Here is a 26,006-nt window from a genome sequence, read left to right on the forward strand (position 1 = left end):
GCTGGCACTTTAAGAAAAATGATAAAAAGACTCCCAAGAAAATGATAGAGCTGTCAACACTGCATCACAGACCTCAACAACTTGATACATAATCTATAAAGCAGGCTACACACCTAAACATGTATCAGCTTGGTCATCTGGCTGTCCATTAGTTGCCACCACTGACTGTGGTCAGTTTGGAATCTTTGAGTCTGTTTTTGTTCTGCAGCAGCCATCTGTAGAGTTTGCTCTCTTGAGCGTTCTTTCTGAGGAACAAACTGTAGATGTTGACGGTTTCTGTTCAATTCTCCACTATTGGTCTTGTTCACATATGATCTGAGTGATGAATTTTGTTATGACAGCTGGAGTTCTTGATCCAATTTCTCCATCCACTGTGACACAAATACAGTAAGCAGGTTCTAGACCTGGATATTCTCTAACTGAGTGATGTCTGTTCTAAAAAAGTGTTCATAAGCTCTTTTTAAACTATTTGGCTACTCTCTGCATGTCTGGCCACTTTGAAGACTGGAAAAGAACTTAAGTCAGAACAGTAGTTCTGAGTTGTCTTCCCATCAGGAGTTGTGCAGGACTATATCCAGTAGCTGCTCTTGATCTGCAACTCAGAAGAGCACAGAATGGATTTTTCTGCCGTTTGATTTTCTTGGCTATCTATACAGCTATCAGCCTCTTCATTACCTGTGGGTAATGTGGGCTGCTGGTAATATGATCAAAATTATATTTTGTTTTGAATGCTTAAGTTCTGCTGTGGTGAATTGTGCTCTATTGTGCATCGGTTGTTCCAGAATAACATTGTGACACGTTATGTCTTTCAAGTACATTATTTCTATACATTTACAAAAATTGTCCACTATGACCAGGTAATGTCCTCTGAATTCATATAAATCTGCAGATAACCTCTTCCAAGGTCTGTCTGGTAGAGGTATTATTCTATATGGTTCAGCATTGTTTCTTGTTTATTTGTATTGGACATCCTTTCAAAAGTCCAATATCATCAAACATTCCATTGCATTCTTCCACCTTTCTCACGGCCCATCATGGCTGCCACACTGCAGCTGAGAAGGCTGTTGGTCTTTGATCCTTTGATCGCATGCACTCTGAATGTAAAGCCTTTGTAAATTTTTTCTGTGGTGGACTGGCCCATGCATCTCAGAATACCTCCAGGGCTTGTCAGGCCTGTGTCCGGTGATTTGAGTTCTGAGAGGAAAAGAAGGTGATTACAAGTCCCTTTTGAGAGGACTGTCATCTCTGCTCCTGGATCAATTTTAAAGTCAATAGACTTTCCTTGAATATTCAGTTTCACCCTGTGAGCAGGCTGAGTTATCACATGTATTGATCACAGAAAAAATGACTCTTGACTGGCTATAATATAAATCAACTCCATGACTGGTGTGATGTGGCAAAAAGTTGCACAATGTCCATATTTTGTGCATTTATTGCATCTTCTGCCCTTGGCTCAACATATATCTGGTGGGCTATGAATTTTGCCAGTCTTCTGCATGTAGTCTGAAAGGTGTTGTAGTTAGCCTGAGAATTAGTCCCTCAGGCTCAGTGATCTTGTAATTACGGTTAGCACTTACATTGTATCTGTTTACAGCTTCTAAGCTAATGTCTTGTTTTTCAAGTTTGGCGAATTGCTCTTGGTTTTGGTGTTTCACCAGCTCAGACTGCTTTGCTATTCAACAAGCTGTGTACAGGGCAAAGTCTGTTTTTAATTGTAGCTGCTGTGAAAGATTTTTATCTGTTAACCCAATAACCAGCCTGTCTGATATTTTCATGTTTTGCAGTTCCACCCATCCCCCGCAAAATCAGTTTTCTGCTAATGCATGTAAAGCTGTGATAAAAGATTAAGATTCCCTGGTTTTTGAATTCTCTGATGAAAACATGCCCTTTCATAAATCAAATTTCTTGGAAGTATAAAGTATACATCAAACATAGGCAGAACCTTTACATAGTCATCTTTGTGACTGTCTTCAGTAAAGGTAAAAGATTTAAAGATACGCTCTTCCTGCTTACTCATAGCATAAATTACAAAGCATATCTGGATGTCTCTAATTTCCTTGTGGAGTTCAGTTGCAATCCAAAGTCTTGCAAAATGCTGCTTCCAGTCATTTGGAGTTTTGTTGTAGCCATGTTGGTCCCAGATATGCTTCCACTCTGCCCATTCTGAAGGTCTATGCAAGCTGAAGTTCTGAGCACATTGATAGAGTGATGCTGCAGCCTTTGCTGCTTTTTTCTCCCTTCTTCTGCTTGCAATCTTTGTTGCTGCTTTCCTTCTGTTTCCCTCTGGCAGTTATGTGTCAGAAGTAAAGGCAACCAACCAGATACAGACTGACTACAGAGCTTCCATTTCACAGAGATATGTTCTCTTTAAGACTACTTTAATGTACTCCCCGGTATAGTTGCTGACTGCTCAGGTAAGGTGCATTACATATGGCTCCACTTCATGGTGAAATATTTTACAGGCATTACAGGCACTTCCCTCCAGCTTGGACTTAAGTGCTGAACTGAGAGGCATGGGGCTTAGGACACATCTTCAGCTTGGCATTTCCTATTTGATATATTAGGTGGGAAGCTGCCAAGCATGCTGGCTCTTGTGCATCCAGTTCAGAGGCGCCCCTTCTCATTCATTGTACAGGGAGCCTATGCACCAAACTCCGGCTGTGAGAATCCCAGTGATTTTCTAGGTGCCTAATAGTAGGGGGTAGTAATGCTGAGAATCGCCAGGCCTGAGTTCCTGTGTGATTCCAGTCTGTAAATGCTAAATGCTTAAACTACTGTCTGTATATAGTTTTAAGGAGGAGGAAATGCTCTTTCTGTCCCCACTCCTCCCTTCTCCTCAGTGGTTTCCTACACAGTAGAGGGAGACAAACTTGAAGCAAGTCTTTGGGAACAGAGATGCTGCTTCGTTGAGCAAATGCCAATATCCAGATCTGAATGGGAAATACAACCTGCTAATAACCAGGCTGGTGAACTGGGTCCTCACTGCAGCCACTGTACAAATGAGGGAGCCCTGTTGAATGGTCTAGACAGAACCTATCTAGGTAGTGCAGAAGTGTTCCTTACATTATATTCCTCAGGGTACTGGCCTCTCTGGTCTTAGTTAAAATGACACAAGCAATGGGGATTTCATGACTTCACTGCAGAGTCTAATAACTCACAAATAGGATATTCCCCTCCTCTCCTTTCCCCCCACTTCGGATTCAGCCTCCATTTTCCTAAGCCATCACATCTAGGAGACTCCCAGCTGGACAGAAATCTGCCATCCTATCACCAAAAACAGAGGTAGGGCAGCAGGGTTGAAGGGAGTTCTCCAGATGCAGGCAGATGGCTTTGGGGCCATTAATAGAGTGTGTAGATTTCTCTGTTCAATTTAATCAGCTGCACAACAACTCATAGCACAACTGGCATCTACAAACTGCCTCCTCCCCAAAGCCAGGCTTCCGCGGGTTAACTACATTTCCTTGGCAAAGGCATCTTCTCTCTGCAGCCTACTCCGTTTGCAAGGTCACCACTGAGCTTAAAAACTTCCTAGATCCTGCTACCTGTTTTATGCATCATTCTTCTTCACCGCTGCCACCACCACCAGCCAGTCCCTGACTGAACCATTTTTAGTGCATAGCAGTGGTTCTCAAAGGGAAATAGTGAGAGATCCTGCAGTCTGGGTATGACATTCCTGAGATGCTTTCAAATGACCATTAAAAGGAAGGAAAAGGCTTTGATTTTTTTTATATTAAAATAAAATTCACCCAGGAGGTTTAAAAAAATCAAGTTTCATGTGGGTCAAGAGCTGGGAAAAGTGCAATAAGCCAGGCACAACTGGGGTATTAGCCCTAGGGTCAGCCTGTCATCCTTTGGAATTCATTCCCCTGCTTAATGCATATTCCCCAGTAGATGCACTAACAGCAGCTGTTGCTTTACCTAGTTGCATATTGAGGGACCCCAGTGCTTCCTCATCAGGCACACTGCCCTGGGGAGAAGTCAGCTCATTTGCTTGTTAGGGAAAACAAATCTCATGCTTCAGGGGATTAGAAGATGGCTGCAGGAATCAGGAAGGGGTTGTCTTCACTTCCAGGTGCAATGCAAACTTGGCCAGGTGCATTGTGGGGTTTAATTACCTTACTCTGAAGAACCAGCTTCTGGCTGCTGCTGCCAGGAGTGAGATACCAAACATGGTGGACCAGTGCCCTGAGCCACTGTGGCAGGAGGCAGGATATCCAAGGGGTTGGACCAGTGGCTTGATTCAGACAACCCCATACGGAACATAGGCAGATGAGAAGAGAGTGCCTTCCCTGCTTCCAGGCTGACCACACCCCAGCACGCAGAGCTGGGACCAGTAAGGAAACAAGCCCAGCTACAAACAAAGGAGAGCAGAGTGTCCCCTTCTGTCTGGGCATAAAGTTGCCAGTATCTTCAGTGCCTTCTGCTGTCTGCCTGCCTCTGGCTCCAGGTCTTGTGTGACTCGGCCCTCTGGCCCAAGTACAAAGTTCAAAGCCCTTCCCGAGAATCATAAACAAGCCTACAAGGAAAGAAGAAAGGGACTGCTAAGCACTGAGGGTAAAGACAATCTAGGCATGGCCCAGCACTTAAATGAACACTTGGCCTCAGTTTTCAATAAAGTGAATGAAGAGCTAAGGGGCAGTGGCAGGGTGGCTAGTGGAAGTGGGGATATGGAAGCAGAAATGACATCCGAGGTGGAAGTCAAACCCAAACAGCTTAATGGGACTAAATTGGGGGCCCAGATAACCTCCATCCTAGAATATTAAAGGAACCAGCACATGAAATTTCAAGACCAATAGCAACGATTTTTAATGAATCTCTAAATGTGGGGGTTGTACCATATGGCTGGAGAATTGATAACATCGTACCTATTTTCAAGAGAGGGGAAAAGTGATCTGGGAAAGTGATCTGTTAGTTTGACCTCAATTGAATGCAAGGTCTTTGAACAATTTTTGAAAGAGAAAGTAGTTAAGGACATTGGGGTAAACGGTAATTGGGATAATCTATAACAGGGTTTTACAAAAGGTAGATAATGCCAGAGCAACCTCTTTGAGAAGAGAACTGATTTTTTAGACAAAGGAAACAGCATAGAGGTAATCTGCCTGGCTTTCAGTATGGCATTTGACACAATTCCTCATGGGAAATTAGTTAAATTGAAGAAGATGAAGATTAATATGACAACTAAAAGGTAGATAAGGAACAAGTTGAAAGGAAAAAGCTGCAGTTAGACTGAAAGATGAACTGTTAGACTGGAGGGAGGTTACTAGTAGAGTTCTTGAGGGACTGGTCTTGGGACCAATCTTATCTAATCTTTTCATTAAAGATCTTTGCACAAAAAGTGGGAGTGCGCTAATAAAATGTGTGGATGACACAAAGTTCAGAAGTATTGTCAATATGAAGGAGGACCAGAATATCATACACACAAATCTGGACAACCTTGTAAACTGGAGTAATAGAAATGGGATGAAATATAACAGAGCAAAGTGCAAGGTCATGCACTTAGGGACTAACAACAAGAATTTTTAATATAAACTGGGGATGTATCAGTTGGAAGTGACAGAGGAGGAAGACCTGCATGTATTGGTAATTCACAAGATGACTATGAGCCACCAATGTGATGCACCCATGAAAAAGGCTAATACAATCCTAGGATGCATTAGGCATGGTATTTCCAGTAGAGACAGGAAACTGTTGGTACCAATATACAAGGCACTGCTGAGACCTCATCTGGAATACCGTGTGCAGTTCTAGTCTCTCATGTTTAAAAAAGATGGATTCAGCTGGAATAGGTATAGAGAAGGGCTACTGGCATGCTCTGAAGAATGGAAAACCTGTCTTATGAAAGGAGACTCAAAGAGCTTGGCTTGTTTAGCCTAACTAAAAGAAGGCTGGGGGGAGATGTGATTGCTCTCTATAAATCCATCAGAGGAATAAATACCAGAGAGGAAGAGGAGTTATTTAAGTTAAATGTCAACATGATCTCAAGAATAAATGGTTATAAACTGGCTGTGAGGTTGCGCTCCATATTCTTTATGGAAATAAGCTTATGATATGAATATGACATAACTGTTATATTGGGAGGAGGGATAGCTCAGTGGTTTGAGCATTGGCCTCCTAAACTCAGGATTGTGAGTTTAATCCTTGAGGGGGCCATTTAGAGACCTGGGGCAAAAATCTGTCTGGGGATTAGTCCTGCTTTGAGATGACCTCCTGAGGTCCCTTCCAACCCTAACATTCTATGAACTGATATATATAAAACGGGCCTTGTAAGGTATCATTGGAAAGGTTATGATTTACTGAATGTGATTATCCAATTTGTATGCATGTATCATTTCTGTATCTAAAGCCAAGAATATGGACTATGTCACTTACAACTGGGTGTTTATTGGGAAGACACGCACCAGGATGATAGGCCATTCAGGAAGGAACAACAAGACCATGAAGATACTAATCTCTCTCCCTCTTGGGAGGCATCTAGGGACATAACTGACTCTACTAGATCAGGTGGTCTTGTCATCTGATACTAAACACTATCTGGGACTTTTTGTAACTTTCCACTGAAAGGGAAGGGGAGTTAAATTTGGGAAACAAAGGATTCCTGCCTTTTGTAAATCTTATATAAGGGTGGGGAGGAAGGCAAACAGAACTCCTTCTCTCCATGGCCTGTCTGCCCAAGAAGAAAGACTGCAAAAGACACCTGAAGACAAGGGGGGAGTCCAGACTGAGTCAATGGTCCAGTCTGAAAAGGAATATAACAGGAACTCTAAACCACAGAAACTTTGCAACCTGCCTGAAATAACATTTAGGGTAAGAAATTACATTTTGTAACCTGTTTCTTAAGTGTATTGAGCTTAGCTTCTGTAGTTTGTTTTATTTGCTTAGTAGTCTGCATTATTCTGCCTGTTATCTCTTATATTCACTTAAAATCCACATTTTGTAGTTAATAAACTAATTTCTTGTTTATAATATAACCCAATTTGTGCAATTTATAATTAGGGGGGATAAGAGGCTGTGCAGACCTTCCTCCACATTGAGGGAGGAGGCGGATTTTATAAAATACCTTTAGGTCTGCACTCCAATGCAGGTGGACACCTGAGTGCTGGAGCAAATCCCTTAAGATGAGCCTTCCCAGAACTGATCTCAGGGTCTGTTTCATTCTGTAGTTGGGTGTGGCCCAGCCTGTGTGTGTGCTGGAAGAGGCTTAATAGCTTGGCTCAGCAAGACAGGTAAAAAGGGTGTCCAGGCTGGCATAACAGGTGGGTTTGGTGGTATCTCAGCACATCAGGTGGCATCCTAAGGGGGGCAACCAGTCACACTGGCCATCAAAAGGTTAGGCTTGAAATTAGATGAAGGAATCAGAGGGGTGAAGTTCTGGAATTGCCTTCCAAGGGAAGCATTGGTGGCAAAAACCCTAACTGGCTTCAAGACTGAGCTTCATAAATTTATGGAGGGGATGGTATGATTGGCATGTAGCCAGTCTTAGACTGCTAGTAGCAAATATCCCCAACACTCAGTGATGGGACACTAGATGGGAAGGGCTCTGAGTTGCTACAGAGAATTCTTTCCCACATGGCTGGCTACAGTGCCTTGCTGAAATGCTCTGACCACCATATGGGGGGTCAAGAAGGAATTCTCCCTCAGGTCAAATTGGCAGATGCCCTGGGGTTTTTCATCATCCTCTGCAACATGAGGCATGGGTCATTTGCAGATCTAAGCCAGTGTAAATGGTGTACTCTCTGTAACTCCACCCCCTCTGGCTAAGAATCAGGTAGCTACTTATCTTCTCAGGTGCAGAGCATAACTACTTGATTGCAGTCACTAGCCTTGCAGGGGATGGGGATTAAGCCCCATCACAAGTCCTAAGTGACTGTTATTCAATGTTACTGTGTTATGTGAAGCTGGTCAAAAATTTGAATTTGAAAATATTTTGTTGAAAAATGGATTCCCCCCCGCACATATAAGATTTCTCAATGTTTGTATCTTTGAAATTATTCATTTTCTCCAGTTAAACAAAACACTGTGGGGACTTAACACGAGGGTGTTTTTTGCTCATCCCCTCCTCCCATTTTCAGTGGCAAATATCAAGAAGGGAAAAATGAGGGGAGAAATATAAAAGAGGTAGGGGAGGAAAAAATGAAAGAAATAAAAGAAAAAACAAACCCCCTGAAAATGGAACATTTTCTATAAACATTTTTCACAAAAATATTCAAAGAAATTTTGTTTTCAGATTCTGGAAATCAACATTTTGAAAGTATTTGTGTAGCTGTCTATAAGACTCATGACCCACACTGGGAAGCTACTGGTAAAATGCTTTTGCACCACCATCCAAAAAACACTGCTAGGTGCTGAGCTGCTTTCTCCTCAGTCGACTCATTCACAGAGACTGACAGTTCAAAGTCTGTCAAGCACTCACAGATTCTAGTCTCATCAGCACATTTTCTTCTAAAGAAAAAGTGCTTTTGCCATCATGAAGCTTCTGCCAACAATTGTAATACTCACTTATAGAAGTCATAGGATTTATTGGGACATTGCAGGTAGCAAGACTAAAACTTCCTACCAAGGCCCACCGCCAGATCAAAACAATGTAATCTCAAAACAAAACAAGATCAATAAAGACACAGCACCACCTCCTGATCATTACAATATTTCCATTTTGCAAACAGCTCTAGCATTCTGGCGTAGCTTCAGCTTTTGGCGTGTGACGAGACCTGTTATACCCTTACCACTAAAAATATATCTGCAAATATTTTGCAGGTGTTTTCAAGACTCCTGCCCAGTGAACAAGGGCGGCTCTATATTTTTGCTGCCCCAAGCATGGCAGGCAGGAGGCTTTCGGCAGCGCACCTGCAGGCAGTCTGCTGGTCACGTGGATTCAGCCGTGCGCCTGCGGGCAGTCCACTGGTCATGTGGATTCGGCGGCGTGCCTGAGGGCAGTCCGCCGGTGCTGCGCCATCGGCATCCCTGCTGCCGAATTTACGCCGAAGCTGTGGGACTAGTGGACCTCCTGCAGGCGCGCTGCCAAAAGCTGCCTGCCTGCCACCCTCACAGCGACCAGCGGGCTGCCCCCCGCAGCTTGCTGCCCCAGGCATGCGCTTGCTGCGCTGGTGCCTGGAGCCACCCCTGCCAGTGAACTCAGAATCAGATCCATTTGCTATCAGCTTTCCTTTAGAGGATCCCAAGCAATGCATTGGAGATTTCTGGATTTAGATATACAAACCTACAGATTAGGTGACAAGCACAAAATAAATGCACAGCATGAAGATCTGCTGTTAACTCAACGATGGTTTGCACGAATGAGTCCATAGGAGCAAATTCTATCAAGAACCATCAGTCTGTGAGCTAGACAATGATCCAATGCAATAGTGACCTTGATTATCAGGGAGAATATTGTCACTTGATTGACCTTAGACAAGCTTTTCTTGTCAGATGGTCACATTTGCAGATTGTACTGAATTGGGAAGAGTTACAAATAGCACTTAATATACAGGAGCAATAGAAAAGGATGTTCGTGGACAGAAAAACTACTTGAAGATGATTTGGAGAGATGGAAGTTAACATACTTGGGGAAAATTAATCTGTAATGCAAATATTCAAAAGCAAGGAGCAACAGGGAACACAGTAATGCTAAAAGGCATTAAGGAGTGATAGTGGGCAGTGAATTAGACAGGAATTTGTAATCTGATAGAAAAAAAGCCAACACCTAGAACTGCTCATACAAAGTAGGGAGTTATTATAAAACACCTTCTCTTCGGGGATCCCTGAGACTCCACTCAGAATACTGCATTCTGTCTGGGCACCTCTTCAACTGAAACAATTTCTGAATACATGTAGGATGTAAGCATCAAAGGAGAGGAAGAGTTTAGCAGTTTTGCAAGGAGATATAGCTAGACCTAAGGAGTGGAAAAGGGAGGCTGAATACCACCACAAATGTTGACTGTCAGCAATATTTGGCTTTGGCATTATCTCCCTAGGGAAGCTGGAATAAAAACTGCAGCACAGGGAAGTAATTCCAATGGTTTTTTAAATTTCATTTACAGATTGTGCTCTGTTTCCTCTACTAACCCCTTTGCCACACTCTCTGCTCTATTTATGTGCACCTGCTTCCCAGTCAAGCCAAACATCTGCAGCAGCTTTAGTTTCAGCTGACTGTGCTGCAGATATCAGAACATTCCTCTACATTTTCCACAGCCTACTGAGAAGGGACCAGTGTTGGTAAGCTGAGCACATACCAACTTCCTAGTGGTATTTCCCAAGTTCTTAAGCAGCTCTCAATTACATTATTGGGACACTCCACCTGTTTAAGTCCACACTGCACAGCATCTGGATACTGCTGTTTCACTAAACTACAGTGTACCAAGTCATGCTTAACTAGCAGAGGCCAATTATGACAGAGGGGAAGTCAGGATTTATGATTAAGGCACTGAACTGGGAATCAAGAGCTCTGGCTCTGTCACAGAGTGTGTAGCCTGGATCAACTCAGTAATGCTTCTGCCCCCCACCCATCTGTAAAATGGAGATGATAATCTTTCCTTTCTCTAGCTGGCATTTTAGATTGTAAGCTATGGTATCTCTACACTGCAATCAGGAGATGTGACTACAGCACATGTAGCCATGCCTGAGCTAACTAGGATTAAGCCAGTGTGCTAAAAATAGCAGTGCAGCCATAGTGGCACAGGCTGTGACATGAGCTTGTCACTCAAGTACATACCCAGGCTTTTGGGAAGGGCTGTATTTGAGCCACTAGCCTGTGCTGTCAGGACTACACTGCTATTTATAACTTGGGTATTATGAGAAAGGAGCATCTGCTTTTCCTTCTCTGCACCATTTATTATTTTATACTTTACCATGTGTCTTCTCTCAAAATTAAGTAGTCCCACTCTGACTCTCATCTAGCTATTTTTGTTGCCCTTCTCTGGGCCCTTTCTATTTCTGCTATACCTCTGCCAAACAGGGGCGACCAGAACTGAATGCAGCCTTCAAGGTGAGATTGCGCTATCGATTTATATAATGACTTTATAACAGTTGCAGTATCACTATCTGTGACATTCTTTATACACAATATCATGTTTATTTGTTGCCTAGACAGATGCTGCATATTGAGCACATGACGTCTGTGAGCTGTCTACAGTGATGCCCTGGTCTATTTCATGACTACTTCCTGGTAGCTTAGAATTCAGCAGTGTATATGGGAAGTTCTAACTACCCTCTCAGAGCACATGACATTACCTGTGTTAGCACTGAATTTTATCCATACCGTTGTGCTGCCCCCAACCACCTAACAGAGTTAAGGTTGTACTTTGGGATTTCCAAACTACTCTTTGCCCAACTATGTAACCTTCACTTTGCATTAACATTGTTGGTTCTTCCAGGGCCGGCTTTGGCATTTTTGTGGCCTCAAGCAAAAAAAACCAAACAAACCCTGCAGGGCGGCTGGAGCTAGGGTGCAAACTTTGGGCTAGCGGGACTCCCTGTGCTGCAGACATGCTCCGGGCAGTGGAGTACACGCCTCGGCTAGCAGGGGGAGGAGGAGGAGGGAGTGGGGGGGACAGAGAGAGAGGGGTGGCCAGGGCTTTCCTCAGCAAGGGCGCTCACCACTCTGCCCCTCTCGCCGCGCTGCCTGCCAGGAGGGCTCTGCGCCGCTCTGGTCAGTGGGAAGGGAAAGGCTTGCTGCAGACCTGGCACTGGCTGGGACAGATGGAGTGTGCAGCTGGCTTTCAAGCAGGGCACTCCCCTCCTCTGCATCGCTGCACCCTATAGGGCGGCCAGAGCAGTGAACAAAAAAAAAAAGGAAAAAAAAGGCGGCCATGCCGCCCTAGGATTGGATGGAATGCCGCCCCTTAGAATCTGCCTCCCCAAGCATGAGCTTGCTTGGCTGGTGCCTGGAGCCGGTCCTAGGTTCTTCAGTCCATTCTGGAAATATGCCTACTTATCAGTCCCTATCTTGTGTTCTGCTTGCATTGCTAAATTCCTAAACTAATGCACACACTCATCAGTAGTATATTCATATACAATTAATATAGAATTGACTATTCATTCAAAGGTTTAAACTCATTCACTTTTACTATATTCTTTTTTATGACTATTCTAGCAAGTGGCACTAATTCTCCTCACCTACAGTGATGTAAATCAGGAGTTACTCCACTGATTTCAGTGTAGTTGCACCAGTATAAAGCTGATATAAGCAAGAAGAATATAAGACCCCATGGGTTTACTGGAAAGAACATTAGTTTAACCACAAATTTTAAGCGAATATTGCAGATAACTTATGTAAGTGAATTGTAAATATGTACTCCTGGGTATTTGCACTAAGACCCTGAGTCTAAGAATTATTCATCCAGTCAAAGAACAGCAACTTGTCATGTGACCCATGTATTTAATCAAAACAGTTAATAATTTGAATATCAAACATTTGCAAAGAGTTTGCAAATGAGCTAAAACCAAGAATGTATTTATTGACATTTGAAATGTTGATCATCAAATGCGTTTAAGAAAAAACATCATCTGTTTTAGTGGAAGTGGAAAAGAAGTAAAATCCACTGGCTAAATGATTCATCAGTCGGAATTATTTGTCCAGACCAAACCGTAACTAAGAATGTAGCACAAAAAAAATAATATCAATATTATCAATGTTTCTTTCTTCAGAGAAGTCCATAGGACTCCATATCACTCATCTCTTTTCTCTATAAATAGGGCTTTTTTTAGGTTTATTAATTTCATTTTTGACAGTGTATTTTTAGCAATTTGAGTTTATGCAGAATCCAAAAATCAGGGGCAAGAGTTGGGCTTTTTCCTTGTATATACCGTAATAAGTAATATTATACACATTACTCATTACAGTAGTATATGCTATCATGGTTAAGCTTTGTCAGGTTCTCTCGTGTGTTTTAACGTAGTACTGTTTCAAATAACATTTAGTGCGTACCAGTAGGATCTACATGGACCAATTAATGTGCAACATATTAGTTCACTTTGAAAAAATCACGCCCCTGTAGTTCGCGTCACCATTCCATATAGAGAAGCCCTTAGATACAAGTAACCATTTCCAGTATTTATTGGATAAATGCTAATTTGATTCTTTCTCCTTTTTTTAAAAAAAATTCAGGGGTGTTTTGTCAGTATTTATGGATTAAAACATAAAAATCAGAACCCCTATCTATAACCCTCCTCAGGTCACAAGCTCTGTGTTCTATTTATGTCCATCTGCCTTCCAGTTAATCTGCAGTGTCTTTACCTTCAGTCTATAAAACAGCAGATATTAACCCTTAAATACCAAGCCTTAGAAATAACTAACATACAGTGAGCAGAATGTAGCACAAATGGTGCTACAGAAATGGTGGAATCCCATCACTTGGGAAATTTAAAAACTAGACTCAAAATAGTCAAAAATATGCAATAAGAAGCATTGGTACACCAAATCAGGGATGGACTAAGGATGATCTACTACAGTCCTGGGCATTAAAATTAGGTTTCATGTAAAATAACTACTTATTTTCTCTAGTTCAGCTGATCTGAAGGCTCACTTACCTCCATACATTCATTATGGTATAATTTGATTGGATAAAGCTTAAGGCATATGCACAGTCACCATTCACAATGTATGCACAGAATTATGACTTGGCTAGCAAACTGAATCCCCTTGCAATCTTTTTTCCATGGCAGAAAGCTTCATAAGCACATGACTCTTGCAGGAAAAGAGATTCAGTTTATTTGCCCTAAGAGAAAGTCTGTGAACAAGAGCTTGCCAGGGCTAAGAGAAAACTATGCAACAAGCAACGGAGGGGAAAATGCACCTGATTTCACACATACCCTTCTCTAGAAGAAGGAAAAACCCATCTCTTTACTGGCTGTCATAAACATACCCTTAAGGGTTAATTCCTCTTTGACCTGTAAAGGGTTAAGAAGCTCACATAACCTAGCTGACACCTGACCAGAAGGACCAATAAGGGGACAAGATACTTTAAAATTGGGAAGGGGAAAAAAGTCTTTTGTCTGTGCAGAGTGTATGCTTTTTCCGGGACACAGAGGAAGAAGGAGTCATCCCACTCCTATAGGGTAGTGAGTATTTAGAGAAGGAATGTATTAGATTACTTTTATTTTCTATTTGTAATTTCTTTTGCAAAATAGAGGGAGGGTAAAATTGGGTTCTTTGTGTAACTTTAAAGTTTTGCCCAGAGAGAAACCCTCTGTGTTTTGAATCTGTTTGTCCTTGAGATTATCTTACATTCTAATCTCGCAGAGGTATTCCTTTCACCTTTTTCTTTAATTAAAATTTTTCTTTTAAGAACCTGATTGATTTTTTCTTGTTTTAAGATCCAAGGGTTTTAGATCTGTGTTCACCAGGACTAATTGGTGAGGGTATACTCTCAAGCCTACCCAGGAAAAGGGTGTAAGGACTTGGCGGGGGGGCGGAATTAGTCTCAAAACTTCCCAGGAAAGGGGGGCTTAGGGACTTGGGAAATATTTGGGGAAAGGTAGAGTTCCAAGTGGCTCTCCCCTAAGATTTGGAACACGCTTGGTGGTGGCAGCTTACTGTTAACCTAAGCTGGTAAATAAGGTTGGGGGTCTTTCATGCAGGTCCCCACACCTGTACCTTAAAGTTCAGAGTGGGGAGGGAACCTTGACACTGGCGCTAACAGTAAGTGACTGGGATAATAAACATTAGTGGAATGATTGTACTAAGCTAAAGGACAATGTATGTCTTGTCCTTCTCTCAGAGAAAGTTTCCTATATATTTATTTATTTCATTTCTTTAAACCAAGTGCCTTTGGCGAAGGCACTTTACTGTTATCCAGAAATGGTATATTAAACAGTTACACTGATGTATCTCATAGCTCCTTTCCTGCCACAACTGAAAAGAGGAACAAGATGGGTGCCACCAGAAATGATTATTTTAATTAGAGTTTTCATCTCCCAGCACACTACATAGGCCTCGCTCCCTCCCAAGCAAGAATTACTTCCCCCCAACTCCGCTGAGTTCAGTTCCACTGATGGGAAGAGCTCTCATACTGATGCAATCACTCTCCTTTCAGATTTTATACTCCTGAATTCAATTGCCTCCTTCTATTCTCTAGGATAAAGGGTTTACTACAAAGAAGGCTAGAGGACAGTGTCTGGACTTGTCCTCCAAGCATATACTACAAAAAAATGGAGAGTGCAGCTGTAGAATTTGTTATGACAGCCACCCTCTAAGCCAACACAGCAGGGATTGACCCAGGAATCTCTGGAGCTAAATGCATGAATCCCTACTGCTTGAGCCAGAGCATCAGGCTCTACAGGTTGTGGCTGTACACACATGGAAACTCACTTGTAAAAGCAGGCCCATTGACTTGAACAGAAGTCCTCTCAGGAGTTAGCACTTACAGTGGGAGTGTGGATTACGCAGACAGGCACACAGAGTGCAGTGGTGTTGCCCTTTTTCCTTCCATTTTAGTTACAAGATATTTTTATGCTTAGAAATATGGTGACTAGACCAGATTACTGTCACTGGGAATGCTAGGCTGTTATCGAGAGGGATGAGCCAAACTGAAGTGGAGGTTCCTCTGAAGAGAAGCTGATGTTAGAATTCCCATCATGGGACATTTTGACCAGCTCGGCATCCCTGAGCTGGGCGGATTCTGCTGCCCTCTGGCTTTTCCTCACTGTATACACACACTCCTCCAAGTGTGTTCTCTCCAGGGTCATCTCTGCCACTCCACTGGAACATCTGGATTGATCAATATTGTTAAGGTCTCATGGGAAATCCAGCTCAGAAAGCCTTGAAAGCAGGTATGCCATGAGAACATGGTGCCACACAATAGTTCACTGAAGGTCTTGGGAGAATGATCCTGTTGGTATTAGAGTAGATTGATTTCCATTTGAAATGTGTTCAGTAGACTTAGTGCCTATTGCATACATTATAGCAGTAGCTATGTACCCTACAGAGCTTGACAGATTATTTCTATGTGCTCTTTGAAGAGGGCTGCACTATTGTCCTAAAGCCCCAGGGGAGTTTTTGAATTCCTGTTTATTTCATACAGGTTTTATTTTTTTAAATCAGATGTGGCATTTGTTTATAGCTGTGATTGTCAACCTTCATGTCCACTATGGCTATAAACATCATACTGATGCCGATAAATAAAATAAATATGCTACATGCTGGCCCCTGCATGGGTCACACTCTTCCTGATTTACTTAAACACAAGATTTTTTGTTACAGAATAGCCCAATTAAGTATGGCAGCTGACTGACAATGAATTGCCCAGTGATGGTTTGCAGATAAATTATATTAAACAAGACAACATAATAGAGAAGGCCAGAAGCAGCTAGCATGTGGGATTTGGTGTTTGTGTTTGCTCTTCTGAAGATCACCTGAGCCACATCTTGTCCTTATAATCTTTAAAGTCCCAGCCAAAATGATGCTGTGTGGTTTGGGTTAAAAGTTACCTGTGGAGCAGAAATCCAACTCATTCCCTATGCACCACCAAAAGCATTGGTGCACCAGCTGTGCCTGGACAGGCATGTAAAGCCATGACTGTGGTTGGCTAAAAATGGACCAGGAAGACAACAGATCCACATTCACATTGCTACAGTGGCACAACACCCTGCACGACTGATGCAGAGGGGTTGTTTTTCCATTCTATGAGCGAGTTCTATAGCCATATAAATAAGAAGAAAACAAAGAAAGAAGAAGTGGGACCGCTAAACGCTGAGGATGGAATGGAGGTTAAGGATAACCTAGGCATGGCCCAATATCTAAATAAGTACTTTGCCTCAGTCTTTAATAAGGCTAATGAGGAGCTTAGGGATAATGGAAGGATGACAAAGGGGAATGAGGATATGGAGGTGGATATTACCACATCTGAGGTAGAAGCCATACTTGAACAGCTTAATGGGACAAAATCAGAGGGCCCAGATAATCTTCATCCAAGAATATTAAAGGAACTGGCGCATGAAATTGCAAGCCCATTAGCAAGAATTTTTAATGAATCAGTAAACTCAGGGGTTGTACCGTACGACTGGAGAATTGCTAACGTAGTTCCTATCTTCAAGAAAGGGAAAAAAAGTGATCCGAGTAACTATAGGCCTGTTAGTTTGACATCTATAGTATGTAAGGTCTTGGAAAAAATTTTGAAGGAGAAAGTAGTCAAGGACATTGAGGTCAATGGTAATTGGGACAAATTACAACATGGTTTTACTCAAGGTAGATCGTGCCAAACCAACCTGATCTCCTTCTTTGAGAAGGTGACAGATTATTTAGACAAAGGAAATGCAGTAGATCTAATTTACCTCAATTTCAGTAAGGCATTTGACACGGTTCCACATGGGGAATTATTAAATTGGAAAAGATGGGGATCAATATGAAAATTGAAAGGTGGATAAGGAACTGGTTAAAGAGGAGACTCCAATGGGTCGTACTGAAGGGTGAACTGTCAGGCTGGAAGAAGGTTACCAGTGGAGTTCCTCAAGGATCAGTTTTGGGACCAATCTTATTTAACCTTTTTATTACTGACCTTGGCACAAAAAGCGGGAATGTGCTAATAAAGTTTGCGGATGACACAAAGCTGGGGGGTATTGCTAACACAGAGAAGGACTGGGATATCATACAGGAAGATCTGGATGACCTTGTAAACTGGAGTAATAGTAATAGGAAGAAATTTAATAGTGAAAAGTGCAAGGTCATGGATTTAGAGATTAATAATAAGAATTTTAGTTATACATTGGGGACACATCAGTTGGAAGCAACAGAGGAGGAGAAGGACCTCGGAGTATTGGTTGATCACAGGATGACTATGAACCGCCAATGTGATATGGCCGTTAAAAAAGCTAATGCAGGTTTAGGATGCTTCAGGCGAGGTATTTCCAGCAAAGATAAGGAGGTGTTAGTACCGCTATATAAGGCACTGGTGAGACCTCATCTGGAATACTGTGTGCAGTTCTGGTCTCCCATATTTAAGAAGGATGAATTCAAACTGGAACAGGTTCAGAGACGGGCTACTAGGATGATCTGAGGAATGGAAAACCTGCCTTATGAAAGGAGACTCAAAGAGCTTGGCTTGTTTAGCTTAGCCAAAAGAAGGCTGAGGGGGGATATGCTTGCTCTTTATAAATATATCAGAGGGATTAATATTAGGGAGGGAGAGGAATTATTTAAGCTCAGTACCAATGTAGACACAAGAACAAATGGGTATAAACTGGACACTAGGAAGTTTAGACTTGAAATTAGACGAAGGTTTCTAACCATTAGAGGAGTGAAGTTCTGGAACAGCCTTCCAAGGGGAGTAGTGGGGGCAAAAGACATATCTGGCTTTAAGACTAAGCTTGATAAGTTTATGGAAGGGATGGTATGATGGGATAGCTTAATTTTGGCAACTGATCTTTGATTATCAGCAGATAAGTATGCCCAGTGGTCAGTGATGGGATGTTGGATGGGATGGGATCTGAGTTACTGCAGAGAATTTTTTCCTGAGTGCTGGCTGGTGAGTCTTGCCCACATGCTCAGGGTTTAGCTGATCGCCATATTTGGGGTCGGGAAGGAATTTTCCTCCAGGGCAGATTGGCAGAGGCCCTGGAGGTTTTTCGCCTTCCTCTGCAGCATGAGGCATGGGTCACTTGCTGGTGGATTCTCTGTAGCTTGAGGTCTTCAAACCACAATTTGAAGACTTCAATAACTCGGACATAGGTTAGGGGTTTGTTATAGAAGTGGATGGGTAGGGTTCTGTGGCCTGCTTTGTGCAGGAGGTCAGACTAGATGATCACATTCGTCCCTTCTGACCCTAAAGTCTATGAGTTTATGAGTCTATGAGTGGTTCCACAGCAGGTTCACTCTCTGACCTTGAGTGGTGGTGGAGAATAACAGTCCCTCACCCTTCCACCTACACAGAGGTAAATTGCTCAAGCTATGTGTGCGAGGAGCAGATTTCCCCATCTGTACAATCCACGATGACAGCACAATGAAATACCACAAACTACATTCAGGCGACACACAAATTGCACAGTTAAGTGTTCACTAGTAAGGCTATGCCAGGATGAAGATTTCAAAGGAGACCTTTAACTTCCCTCATTGTGCAAATCCATTAAGGATTTAGTTGAATGGTCACATACTATATACTAAGAAATCATAACACTGCATGCTTGATTGCATGCATTCTGGGCACATTCCAATCAGAGCCATCTATTCTGCTTTGGATTCAATGTAATGTGGTCAGAAACCCAATGTTTTACAAAAGCTTTAAATATGGAATTGCTACTCTGGAACTGACAACACCTGGTCAGAAATTCCATGGCATGAAAATGTGGATTTCATGTGACAAGTTGTCACGGAGTCACCGGGCGATGCTCTGGAATTGCTCCCCTGAGTCAAGCCACTCAGGGCTTTGGGGAGCCTCCTCTCCCTTGGAGCAGACTTGTTCAGGGCAAGAAGCTCACACGGCTTCACCTCCTGGGTCTCTCCTTGGAGCATTCAGCATCCTCTGCCCCTCCGGGTGCTTCCCACAGCGAGCCCGCCCCAGCAGGGTCCTGGGGAAGCCACAGGGTCCTGCATCCCTACTTTGCAGTCAGACGTGACTCTCAGCCAGCCAGTAACACAAAGGTTTATTCGATGACAGGAACAGGGTCTAAAACAGAGCTTGTAGATACAGCAAACCAGATCCCTCGGCCGGGTCCATTCTGGGGGGCAGTGAGTCAGACCCCCACATCTGCACTTCCCTCCTCATCCCCAGCCAGCTCCAGACTAACAACCCCCTCCAGCCCCTCCTCTCTGCTCAGCCCCTTTCCTGGGCCAGGAGGTCACCTGACCTCTTTGTCTCCAACACCTTAAGTTGGCACCTTTGCAGGGGAGGGGCCCAGGCCATCAGTTGCTAGGAGACAGAGTGCCAGGCATTTAGGTGCACTGGCCCTTTGCTCTGCAGTAATCACACACCCTTATTCCACCCTTATTCTAGATACTTAAGAACTGCAGAGGGGACACTGAGGCACCAACACAGTATTTAGAGCAAACATTAAGAACATTCCCAGTTCGTCACACAAGTCCCTGTTTCTATTAGGACATGATGAAGTAGACTTAACTCCAAGTAACATAAACTCAAGTCAGCTACAATCAATAGTCTTTGCTTTTGGAAATCAGTTAGTTGATACACTTTCTCAAGGTCATTCTGAGGATGTCATGGTCTTTAGGTTGTTGTGACTAATTCATTTTTGACACACTGAACATTGTAAACCTGCATCAGCAATGAGTGTCCTACATTTATCACTGGTGTAACTATACTAACTTAAATGGAGTTCCACCAGGTATGAATTTTGCCCTTTTGCCATCATTCCCATCTACCAAAAGTGGTTGCTGGCTTCCCTTGTGCCCAATTCCAGACCCAGAGCCCCTTTATGAATGTGAAATGGCATTGCTTTCCTCATGTTGTCTGGAATCACCTTCTTAATCCTTTGTAATTACATCATCAACAATCATTAAATCATCATAAATAGACCAAAAATGATGAACTAGGAAGGAGACCCCTCTCAGCTGTGGGCTATCACTCTGATATTAGTGTTTTGAACACTGGTAGCCTGACAACTACACACATTGTTACATTAATGCCTGTATGTTATGAGCTCATTAGGCAGATGCTCAGCAGGTGCAAATTGTCAGAACTCCATTGACATCAATAAACCTGCTCACTTAGGCTTCCATATTGTGTTCCAAGCGACTCAGCTTCCAGCAGATTTACCTTCATCAATGCATCTACCATAATTAGAGTCTTACCCAGCACATTTCTTAGGTTAAACTAGAGCAAGTTGAAAATTTTCCAGTGGAACAGTTTTCTGCAGGAAAATGCTGATTCTAGAAAATAATACATTTATGGGAACATATCTATTTTGTCTAAATTTTTGACAAAAAATATCAAAATGCTTCTTTTCAGTAAGGTTGAAGGATTTCATTTTGAGTAATAAAATAGAAGTGATCAAATCAAAAATCAAGGGCTTTGTCCTTACTGAAACAAGACGTATCAATAAGTTCATTTCAATATTTCCAAAATAAAATTATTCAGCATTTTCATTTCACAGGAAATTGACTTTTTGTTTTGATTTCAAAATGCAAGAATTTTCCACAGAATTAAAGTTCTGCATTTTGACTAGGTCTAGATTAACCTGGCACCTTTGCAATCTGAACACTAACTTTTATATTATGGGGAGGTGATTCGGTTAAAGATTTTTAAAACTGATTTGCAATGGCTTATGGTCACTATCGGATGCTATTTACCAGAAACATCCTGGTGAAACCTACACACAAACACAATAGAATGCCCCTTGGGTTTATACAGATGGGGTAGCCAATCAGGAGCCATGAGACTGCTGCCTTTCAGACCCCTTGAGGTGAACCTTCCCATGGTCTGTGACCACAGCAGGTAATCAGCAGTGGAATGCAAGCTGACTTCAGTTGCTGCTGTAATCATAGATATCATAGATCTGCCAGCTACCTAGGAGCTCTGCTGCCCTGGATTCTAGACCCTTGGGGCCTTACTTTCCTGTGCTTCTCTACCCTATTACTGTGGCTTGGGTCCTGTAGGCATTTATAATTGTTCTGTAGTAACTCTCTGCATGAAATGGTTACTTTGAATGCTGTGTTGGTCCCAGGATATTGGAGAGACAAGGTGTGTGAGGTGATATCCTTTATCAGACCAACTTCTGTTGGTGAGAGAGACAAGCTTTTGAGCCACACAAAGCTCTTCTTCTGGGCATTTGTTGCAGCAGGTTGGAATGATTCATGTCAATTTCTAGCAGTGGCTGTGATTCCTGTTTATGTCCTGACATTTCATAGAATCAGAGAAGATTAGGGTTGGAAGAGACCTCAGGAGGTCATCTAGTCCAGCTCCCTGCACAAAGCAGGACCAACACCAACTAAATCATCCCAGATAGGGCTCTGTCAAGCTGGGCCTTAGAAACTTCTAAGGATGGAGATTCCAGCACCTCTCAAGGTAGCCCATTCCAGTGCTTCATCACCCGCCTAGTGAAACAGTGTTTCCTAATATCCAACCTAGACCTCCCCCACTGCAACTTGAGACCATTGCTTCTTGTTCTGTCATCTGGTACCACTGAGAACAGCCTAGCTCCATCCTCTTGGGAACCCCGCTTCAGGCAGTTGAAGGTTGCTATCAAATCCCCCCTCACTCTTCTCTTCTGCAGACTAAATAAGCCCAGTTCCCTCAGCCTCTCCTCATAAGTCATGTGCCCCAACCCCCTAATCATTTTCATTGCCCTCTGCTGGACTTTCTCCAATTTGTCCACATCCTTTCTGTAGTTAGGGGCCCAAAACTGGATGCAATACTCCAGATGTGACCTCACCAGTGCCAATAGAGGGGAATAATCACTTCCCTTCCTCATCTGCTGGCAATACTCCTACTAGTGCAGCCCAATATGCCGTTAGCCTTCTTGGCAACAAGGGCACACTGCTGACTCATATCCAGCTTCTCATCCACTGTAATCTCCAGTTCCTTTTCTGCCAAACTGCAATTTCATCATAGCCTTAGCATTATCCCTTTCCCTGCATTATCCCTTGATACATTCCCCATGTTAGATGTTTAATATTGCAATATGGAATTTTTCTTTATTAGATTTTAAACCCTCTTGCCAGACAATTTTTTTCTTAATCTCTGCATATTTGCAGTTTCATTGAAATCCCCTCTCTCGGAGACACTATTCATGACAGCTGGTTGAAAAATGAAATAATTTTTTGAGAGAAATTTCATAGTTGCTTCCATTTTGCAGGCTCCAAATTGGGAACATTTTTCAATTAATTTTTTCATAACTTTTATAATAAAATATTTATTAAAATTATCAATTTCTCATTTACAAAAATAGGATTTTCAGCAGCCAAACCTTTCTTTCTTTTTCCCTACGAAAACTGCCAGGCTTGACTCCAGCCCCATCAACTAACACTGCTGTCTTCACTGACGTCAAGCACTCACTTTCCCACTTCTGCAGTGCTTAATTTGTAATTAAAGTGGTGTAGAGATAGGTTTATGAAAGATTGTGATTTGGAGATGCTCCCTCAATTGGGGACAGTGTTGTGAATATGGGAATTTGGAGATGTGACCTGGAGGCAAGGTTTGGTAACACTGCAGGGCTCACAACAGAAGCTGTCCAGTTTGTTGTATTAACATTTTATTCCTTTCTCGTTCACTGGTTTGTTATTTAATGTACTTCAAGATGATTACATGCTGTCAGAAGTGCTGAATGAAAAGGAAACTGCAGTCATTTTGAAAATAACTCCTCTGTTTGCAACTGAAAGCAGAAACAAAGAGAGGCACCTGGGAAGCATGTAGAGCACCAGGCACAGAGGCTTTTGCAGGTATTTGGTGAGCACAATAGTCACTTGACTAGCCTAAGTCCAGACTAGGTATTAAAATCGATTTTAGATACGCAACTTCAGCTACGGGAATAATGTAGCTGAAGTCGAATTTCTAAAATTGAGTTACTCACCCGTCTGGACGGCGCGGCATCGATGTCCGCGGCTCTCCGTGTCGATTCCGGAACTCCGTTCGGGTTGATGGAGTTCCGGAATCGATGTAAGCGCGCTCGGGGATCGATACATCGCGTCCAGACTAGACGCGATATATCGATCCCCGAGCAATCGATTTTAACCCGCCGATGCCGCGGGTTAGTCTGGACGTGCTCTAAGAAAGGTTGAAAAAAAGGCCCAAATGGATGTGTTGCAACCTTCTTCCAGTCTGCAATTGTCAAGCAATATTGCAGAGAACAGGAAAAAATTCAGACAGAGATTTAAATTGTATTTAGCATTGATGGGGCAGAGGAGAAAAATGATAAAGTGGAATCATCCATTTTTTGCATGTTGTTGGGGAGGAAGCATTGGATATTTATAACAACTTTAAGTTTGAAGAAGATGAAAGCATGAAGTTAAATAAAATACTTACTAAATTTGACGAACATTGCATGCCAAAAAGGAATTAAACCTTCGAGAGACACAATTTTTTAATGAAACTGGACACAGGAGCTCAGGTTAATATCCTTAGGACGGAAGAATCCCATGCATCGCTATAGGCTGGAAACTGACTGGCTAAGGACCTGAGGATTACAGTGGATGAGAAGCTGGATATGAGTCAACAGTGTGCCATTGTTGCTAAGAAAGCCAATGGCATATTGGGCTGTATTAGTAGGAGCACTGCCAGCAGATCGAGGGACGTGATTATTCCCCTCTATTTGGCAATGGTGAGGCCACACCTGGAGTACTGAGACCAGTTTTGGTTCCCCCACTACAGAAGGAATGTGGACAAATTGGAGAGAGTCCAGCAGAGGGCAACAAAAATGATTAGGGGGCTGGGACACATGACATATGAGGAGAGGCTGAGAAAACTGGTCTTATTTCATCTGCAGAAGAGAAGAGTGAGGAAGGATTAGATAGCATGGATGGAGCTAGGCTGTTTTCAGAAGTGGCAGATAGGGTGACCAGATGTCAAAACTGAAATATCGGGACACGGGAGGGCTGCTCCTGAGTCCCGTTGCCCAGGTGGGTAGAACAGCCATTGCCTGGCCCTGCGGGCCGCCTCCCTGCTCCTCCTCCAGGTACCGCCCTGCCCGAGTCCTGCCTGTGCTCAGGGCCAGGCCGGACTCACATTCACCACAGCCCTGCGCTCCCCTGCAAGCAAATATTGGGACAGTCCTGATAAAATCGGGACGTCTGATCACTCTAGTGGCAGATGACAGAACAAGAAGAAATAGTCTCAAGTTGCAGTGGGGGAGATCTAGGTTGGATATTAGGAAACACTATTTCACTAGGCGGGTGGTGAAGCACTGGAATGGGTTACCTCGGGAGGCGGTGGAATCTCCATCCTTAGAGGTTTCTAAGGTCCAGCTTGACAGAGCCCTGTCTTGGATGATTTAGTTGGTGTTGGTCCTGCTTTGAGCAGGGGATTGGATTAGATGATCTCCTGAGGTCTCTTCCAACCCTAATATTCTATGATTCTGTCTGAACAAGATTATGAGAGACTGAAAATACGACCAAAACTGGGACCAACAAAAATAAATGTAACTGTTGATTCTGGAACAAATATACCAGTGAAGGGGAGGTGCATTGCTAGCATCAACCATAAAAACACCAGGTACAGGCTCCCTTTCATTGTAGTGCCAAAGAAGGCAACACCAATTTTAGGCTTGGCTGCATGTCAGAAACTTAATCTGGTAAAATGGGTGCTCTCACTGAAGATCATACTGAACCTGGCTATGTGGCACTCTTTCAGGGTATCATGACCTGTTTCAAGGGTTGGGTTAATTGCAGGGTGAACATACAATCTGGATGAACAAGCAGGTCTCTCCAGTTATCCATCCATGTAGAAAGGTGCCATTTGCATTCTATGATAAACTCAAGGCTGAGCTTGCAAGTATGGGAGCAATGCAAGTCATTTAAAAAACTGAAGCACCCACAGAATGGGTGAGTTCCCTCATCATTGTGGAAAAAAGTAACTAATCCCAGAGACATCAACCAGGCTAGAAAAAGAGAACATTCAAACTACCAACCAGAGAAGAGTTTATGTCTCAATTTGCAAATGCTCACTATTTCAGTAAATTGGATGCATCCTCAGGTTTTTGGCAGCTAAAATTAACTAAAGAAAGCTCAAAGCTATGCACATTTTATACCCAGTTTGGAAGATACAGATTTTTACGCTTACCCTGTGGCATAGCTTCAGCACCAGAAGTGTGCCACAACACCATACATATGATCTATCAACTTATTAATGGTGTTAACACCTCAATGGATGACATAATCACCTGGCGCTCAGTAAAAGAGGAGCATGATTGTAGACTTCAGGAAGTCTTGGATGCAATTAGTGCTGCAAACCTCAAATTAAATAGGTAGAAATGTATTTAAGGGGTTACAGAACTGACTTCTATTAAGGACATTATTTCCAATGAAGGTGTAAAACCTGATAAGAGAAAGATTTCAGTCATTGAAATGATGCTACGTCCCCGGTCAAAGAAAGATGTCCAATGGTTCCTGGGAATGGCTAATTATCTTGGAAAATTCA

General features: G+C 42.7%; 1 protein-coding gene across 2 annotated transcripts in view; it reads right to left on the bottom strand.

The window, feature by feature from the left end:
- TMEM121 (transmembrane protein 121) overlaps window positions 1–26,006 on the bottom strand; it is a 330,037-nt gene that overhangs the window by 98,417 nt on the left and 205,614 nt on the right. The window lies entirely within an intron of this gene.

This window comes from Gopherus flavomarginatus, chromosome 7 (assembly GCF_025201925.1).
Source record: "Gopherus flavomarginatus isolate rGopFla2 chromosome 7, rGopFla2.mat.asm, whole genome shotgun sequence".
NCBI classification, from domain to species: domain Eukaryota; kingdom Metazoa; phylum Chordata; order Testudines; family Testudinidae; genus Gopherus; species Gopherus flavomarginatus.